Source organism: Crocuta crocuta, unplaced genomic scaffold (genome assembly GCF_008692635.1).
Source record: "Crocuta crocuta isolate KB4526 unplaced genomic scaffold, BGI_CrCroc_1.0 scaffold91-1, whole genome shotgun sequence".
NCBI classification, from domain to species: domain Eukaryota; kingdom Metazoa; phylum Chordata; class Mammalia; order Carnivora; family Hyaenidae; genus Crocuta; species Crocuta crocuta.
In genome coordinates, this window is record NW_027551575.1 from 2,320,150 (window position 1) to 2,326,857 (window position 6,708).

The 6,708-nt window shown below is 40.7% G+C and overlaps 1 pseudogene; it reads right to left on the minus strand.

The window, feature by feature from the left end:
• Positions 1–4,847: 4,847 nt before the first annotated feature.
• Positions 4,848–6,322, minus strand: LOC144221076 (uncharacterized; annotated as a pseudogene).
• Positions 6,323–6,708: the final 386 nt, after the last annotated feature.

The following is a 6,708-nucleotide window of genomic DNA, read 5'->3' on the forward strand; positions in this document are numbered from 1 at the left end:
AGTGATGTGCTCTTTTCAACAGTGAGCACGTTTCACACTTTTTAGACAGCAAAACCCATTTAGATACTGATGACCAAAAATTTTAAAAGGGTGGGGGTGGTGACGCCTGGGTGGCTCAGTCAGTTGAGCATCCGACTCTTGATTTCAGCTCAGGTCATGATCCCAGGGCCATGGGATAGAACCCTGAATGGGACTCTGCACTGAGTGTGGAACCTGCTTAAGTTCTGTCTCTGGTCCTCTGCCCCTTTCCCCCACACCCATGTGCTCTCTACCCCCCTCTCTAAAATTAATAATAATAAATAAATAAATAAATAAATAAATAAATAAATAAAGGAAGGGAGAATGGTAATGGTATATAGTGTCTGTCAAAATGCCATGATGCAACTACAAAGAGACACTATGTGCTTCTCTACCATAAGTTGCTTGTGTAAGTTAAATCTCCAAGTGTGGTCTCCAGATCAGCTGCATCAAAATCTCCTGGGAACTTTTTAGAAATGCAAATTTTCTGGTTCTGTCTCATTCCAAATGAGTNAGAGTCTGATGCATGGCTCGAACTCACAGACCGCGAGATCATGCCCTGAGCCAAAGTCATACTTACAACTGAGCCACTTAGGCGCCCTGATGATAACATTTAGAAATTTGGAGAGTGGTATATAAATCCACAGTGGGGTCGTTGTTGTTGTTTTGTTTTTTAAACAGAATTTTATGTTTGGAGATACGAGTTAGAATTTCTTTCACTTTTCTTATTTAAAATTAAGAAGTAAAGAGGTACAGTGAGCTATTTAGATAGTTGTGTGGAAAAAATGGAGTTTGTTCTAATGGAAAGGGTATCTCATGAAAAAAAAACTTTAATATCATGTCTAGACACATACTCTTTTTTTTTGAGGCAGGAAACACAAAAGAAAATTGGCTGCTTCATCAAGTTCAAGGAAATGCTGTTTTAATTCTGTAGAGAAGTAATTTCATTTTCTTGGAGAAATGGGTAAACCAATATTAGTAATTTAATTTTCTTAAATATAACTATGATTGCTATGGTTCTTACCAAGCCTCCAAGAAAGGCAATAGATTTAAATCTAGCTGTCTGTTGGATTTTGGAGGGGGTTGAGGGCAGGGTGGTGAAACTTTGTAGCAGGGAAGTAACTTTTTGAAAGCAGACAGCTACGTATCATGTACTATTTCCTGCAGTACTTTGACCAGATAGCTAAGGGCATAGATAGAAATCTTAACTCTGAGGCATTTGTAGGTAACTCCATTGATTCATTCATTTCACAAATATCTGTGGAACATGTACTGTGAACTTCTCACTGTAATGCACAGGGCTGGACAAGTGAGCAAGACAGACCCAGCCATGGTTCGTATGAAACCAGAGGTCCAATGGTAAAGCCAGATGAGTAAACAAACAATAACGAAGTCTAGTACTTTCAGATGAGGCCAGTGCTATGAGAGCAGCTCTCCTGGACTTGAGGGCATGGGCCTGGGATTGTTGGAAATAGTTCATGGAAGAGTTACTAGAATTTATAGGCTGAGAAGAAACTAGCCAGATGAAAAAGGGCAGACTGAAAAGAACAAATGCAAAGTTCAAAGACAATACATTCTTAGTCCCCTCAAGTGACTGTCCATAGCCCCATATGGTAAAGATGGGAAACAGGTTGTTACTGCACAGGTTCTGGACAAGAGAGGGATGACATTGGCAAATAATGCAGGACACAAGAAAAAATTAAAAAATAAAATAACACAAAGTCTTGCTAGCCATGCTAAGTTCAGGACTTTATTCCTACATAAAGGAAAGCGTTTGAGGTTGTAGGACTTATCTGCAGTCTGTAGAGACTGGAAAGCATGGTGCTGGAGGAAGGGAGATGAGTGGAGACCCTGTTGCAAGAATTCAGACAACAAACATTCATAGTTTGGATCAGCAGCAAGATGGGAATGCAGAGAGATGAAAAGATTTAGAAATAGCTAGTTAGGAAGTACATTTGTTGGGACCTGGTGATTTATTAGGTGTGGAAGTGAGGGAGAGGGAGACACCTTGAGCAACTCGTGGGCTATTCATTGAGTTTCAGGCTCAGGGGAGCTGGCAGGTTTCAGAGTGAGATGATATATCCATTCGGACATGCTGAGCCTGAGTATTCTGTGGTTGCCCATGACATATTGTTGGGAATGCAATGTAGGTAGGTCTGGAGCACAAGTGATCTGGGCTCTTCTCTTAGGCCAGTCTGTCCTCATAAATGTTTTCCAAGCTTTATCATGCAGAAACTTAAACCAAGGAACTCTCTTTGTGTCCTTTATTGCTCCCATAGTAATTGGGGATCACTTTGGCTGCCAGGTTTAGGTGCTAAGCGAATTTTAGTGTGCAGAATTTTTGTGCAGGAAATCCTAGAAAGCAGTTTGGTTTACTCAATGAAACATGCTGACCAACTAACCATATATATTACCTTTCAGTTGGTATTTTATTTCAATAGTGGAATATATGTGCAAAATAGAAAGGTCTAACCCCAATTTAAATATTGTTATCCTAATTTACATCACAGGTCATCTCCCTGTAACAGTTAAATGTAAATATATCTCCTATACGTTTGTTGGTTGGTGTGAGCACCACTAAAAAAATGAAAAGATAAATATAACAGATAAGGAATACAGGTATTCTTATTTTGAAAAAGAATTATGATTATCAAATACCTGTCCTTAATTTTATAGTGATGTTGAAGCAGTGCATTTTCAAATAAAATACTTTAATTAGAATGTTAGAAGCTTTCTTTTGTTATGTCAAAAAAAAAAAGTTGAGTGTATCTTATTTACTGAATATTTGCATGTCCCAGTAAATGGCTGTCAAAAACTAAAGAAAAACCTCATATAAATTAATACTCTAAATTTTTACCCAAGAAACTCTCTCAAATGATGGAAGTTTAAAGTTGTATTTTGGAGACACCACGATTTGTCAGACAAATTAACATGCAGACACATACATTTCAACTAGCCTTCAGAATAATGAGAGCAAGTGTCCTCAACAAAATTTAGAAGAGTAAAATCTTATTAATGTTACCAAATTAGAAAAAGTTAAGAAGCATGTAGAATAATATTTCTGATGATGCATTCTTTTTAACACCTGCATTACTGTAATCTATTAGGTAGACAATTCAACCTACCTCTTTGATGTACTCCATGTAAACCTTTTCTGATTAATAATTAATTTTAATTTTCTGATGAATAATTCTATTTGAAATACAAAATCCATGTCATACATAATGTAGATGAAAGGCTGACAGGTTGGGAGCTGGTCAAAACTGTTAAAGCAGTCCCAATTTTCTGAGTTTTTTGTCTTCATTTAGGTCACTTAAACCTACTATTCTCACTAATAAATGCTTTATTCCAGCCAAGACAGTGTTCATCCTCATGTTCTATCATCACGACTTTGTCTTAGCCATTCAGTAAAATACGTATATGTGTGCATATGAGTACATTTTTTTTACAGAGGGGATGCTATTATAGTTAAGAGCCAATATATCATAAAGGGGATGCTGTTATATTTAAGAGAAAAGATATGATAAGGTCTGCAAGATAGTTTTACACAAATCTACTTACAGGTAAAATGTGGTTGCTTTAGAAAAGGAATTTCTTTAAGGAGAATTTTTTTCTATATTTAATTTCTTTTAACAGCATTCTCCCTTGCCATTAACAGACTTACAAGTGAGAGGGAGGGAGTATTATCTATTTCCCTGGTCAGTTAACTTATGTTAAAATATGAATTATGGATTAGGGTGAAATTTTTCAATTAAAATTAAATTAAACCACATACTTGCTAGCCATCTGAAACCTCTTTATAACGGCATATATGCTACACTATATTTGATTTCTTGTCACTCAATCCCACGATTCCTTTCCAAGAATAGCAAACAAATGTCTTTGGAATGCTGCAGTTCCCTTACTGAACTTTAAGAGTTAGGAACACCTCTTGCAGATAGGCCCTTTCTCACTTAATTTTCACTTATGGAATATACCTAAATTATTTTTTTGTTTGTCATTTAGTTTCTTTTTTATTTGATTTAAATCCAAGTGTAGGGGTTCCTGGATGGCTCAGTCAGTTAAACATTTGACTTCGGTTCAGGTCATGATCTCAGGACTCATGGGTTTGAGCCCTGGTTTGGTCTCTGTGCTGACAGCTCGGAGCCTGGAGCCTACTTCAGATTCTGTGTCTCCCTCTCTATCTCTGTCCCTCTCCCAGCCTGTGCACTCACTTGCGCTCTCTCTCTCAAAAGTAAATGAACGTTAAAAATAAATAAATAAATCCAGGTTCGTTAAAATATAGTGTAATAATGGTTTCAGGAGTAGAATTTCGTGACTCCTCACTTACATATAATACCCTGTGCAGATCCCAACAAGTACCCTCCTTAATGCCCATCACCTACTTAGGCCATCCCTCCATCTACCTCCCCTCCAGCAACTCTCACTTGGTTCTCTGTGTTTAAGAGTCTCTTATGGTTTGTCTTCATTTCTTTTTATCTTATTTTTCCTTTCCTTCCCTTATGTAGGTCACCTCACTGGTGTATGTAATAAATGTTTATAACACCTATACACAAGGCACAATGGGGAGTATAAGATGTTACAGATTTGACCACCCGCTGAGAAATTTATCATAGACAAAATGGTCAGAGCAGCTGCCCCCACCTCAGAGCCATCTGCCCACAACTCATCATAAAGTGCTGACTAGAGGTGGTTAACCAGTGTGGAGGCCCATTTCAGTCCAGTAGGTGAGAACAAACATTTCAGATCCTACCTCTTTCAGACAACTCTCCCATAGCCTCTTGTCAAACAAGCTGTTTCCCAGCCACCTTCTAGAAGGAGAAGAGAATTCATCTCAGGCAGACTGTGTCTTCTAACACAAGATGGTAGTCATCAGTATCCAGCCCAGTTTTTGTGATCACGAAGGCCTCCAGGGTGGCTTTAGTTCTGGCATGTACGACATTGGTCACTATGATAGGACTTTTTTTCCCGACGTGGCTCCTCTGATGTTGAACAAGGTATGAAGTTTGTGTGAAGCCTTTCCCACATGCGTCACACTGATAGAGTTTCTCACCTCTGTGGATTTTCTGATGTTCGGTAAGGCTTCAATTTTGAGTGAAGCTTCTTTCACATTTCTTGTATTTGTAAGGCCTCGACATTTTCCCACTGGTCTTCCCCTCCCTGGTCTCTCTCAGGTCTCTGCACGTTCAGGATCCTGCACATTTTTATTGCCATGGATCCTCCGGTGTCTCAGGAGATGTGAATTCTGCCACACATGTTGCACTGGTATGGCATCATCCTTGTGTGGAGTTTGTGATGTTTAAGGAGGCCACAGCTCTTGTTGGAGGTTTTCTCACACTCTTCACACTTGTAGGGCTTCTCCCCAGTGTGGGTTCTCTGGTGCCTGATAAGGTTTGAGCTGTGACTAGGGGCGCCTGGGTGGCTCAGTCAGTTAAGCGTCCGACTTTGGCTCAGGTCATGATCTCATGCTTCGTGGGTTCAAGCCCCGCATCGGGCTCTGTGCTGACAGCCAGCTCAGAGCCTGGAGCCTGCTTCAGATTCTGTGTCTCCCTCTCTCTCTGACCCTGTCCTGCTCATGTTGCCTCTTCTCTGTCTCTCTCTCTCTCTCAGAAATAAATAAAACATTTAAAAAATTTAAAAAAAAAAAAGGTTTGAGCTGTGACTGAAGACTCTGCCCCATTCCTCACACTCATCTGATTTCTCACCAGTGTGGACACTCTGATGGATGAGGATGGCAGAGCTCCCGATGAAGCTCTTGCCACAGTCTTCACGTTCATATGATTTCTCCTTGAGTGGATTCTCTTGTGTTTAGTTGGGCCTCAACTCTGAGTAAAACACTTGCCACATTCATGACAATAGTGTCGTCTACTTCCTGTAGCGTTTTTTCTGCTTTTTTGGTAACCTGCCCTCCTTTCACTAGCTGCTGCACCTGCAGATATCTGGGTACTGCCTTCACCCAAGTGCCATGGTATTTGCCTGGGCTCTTGTTCTGAGTGTTCCTCGTCTGGAGCCAGGTCCTTGATCTTAGCTTGTATTTTACCACCCAGGGAAGACAGGTCACCACAGTTTTTCTGCCTTTCCTCTCTGTGGGAGCTCCTCTGAGATGAACCCAGCTGTGTTCACTAGGGGAGAAAGCCAGGGCCACATCTTCCATTTTCAGCCAGCCCCGGGGCTCCAGCAGCACTCTGGCAGCCACCATTGCATCGCCTCCTTGGCACCCTCCTGGGTCAAGCCCAGGGGCCTGGAGAACTCTGTCTGGTAAGACCTGTGATCCTAGAGATTCATCCTTGAGCATCGCCTTCATTGAGCCCAAATAAATACCAGCTCAATGGACTTTCCCACATATTATCCTATTTGTTTTTTTTTTATTTTTTTTAATGTTTTATTTATTTCTAGGAGAGAGAGAGAGACAGCGTGAGCAGGGGAGGGTCAGAGAGAGAGGGAGTCACAGACTGAAACAGGCTCCAGGCTCTGAGCTGGCAGTCAGCACAGAGCCCGACGCGGGGCTCGAACCCAGGAACCGCGAGATCATGACCTAAGCGAAAGTCGGACGCTTAACCGACTAAGCCACCCAGGTGCCCCTATCCTATTTGTTTTTGCATCATCCTTGGGAGGTAAATATATGACACTCGTATTTCATTAGCATCACAACAGATTGTTAGGCAGATCAACAGAATGAAATTTTAAAGC